Raw genomic sequence first — 464 nt, 5'->3', positions numbered from 1 at the left:
TTAGCTCTTGCAATTTGGGTATAGTTTATAGTTTAACCTGCCGTGTGAACTAATCATGGCTTATTAAATAATCATGGTTAAACTAAATTTAGCAAGATTAATACATTTTGTAAGGTTTGCTCATAGAGTTGGACAAATGTTTGCCTGCTGCCTCTCCTATTACAGAATTTTTGAAAGGCACATTCCCCCAAAATAATTTTGCAGAAAGAAGCTACCTTCAATTGCATAATTTTCACTTTCAATGAAAGCTTGCCATGGATACAGCTATAAACTGCATTTGAAACAAATTCCTGCCATTTGCCCCGGGTTACGCAGGTTAGATTTTCAATTATGACAAAACAGAGCTATCTATTGATTACACAGCTTTATGACCAGCCATCACAGGCCACAGGCGCTACTGAACAGCAATTCTTTTTGATCCAGTTAAACGTACAAGCACAAAAAAAGGAGAGGGGGATTCATGC

The sequence above is a fragment of the Protobothrops mucrosquamatus genome, unplaced genomic scaffold (genome assembly GCF_001527695.2).
Source record: "Protobothrops mucrosquamatus isolate PMUCROS unplaced genomic scaffold, P.Mucros_1.0 scaffold743, whole genome shotgun sequence".
NCBI lineage: Eukaryota > Metazoa > Chordata > Lepidosauria > Squamata > Viperidae > Protobothrops > Protobothrops mucrosquamatus.
The sequence above is the reverse complement of the archived record's forward strand: the minus strand, read 5'-3'. Positions refer to the sequence as shown.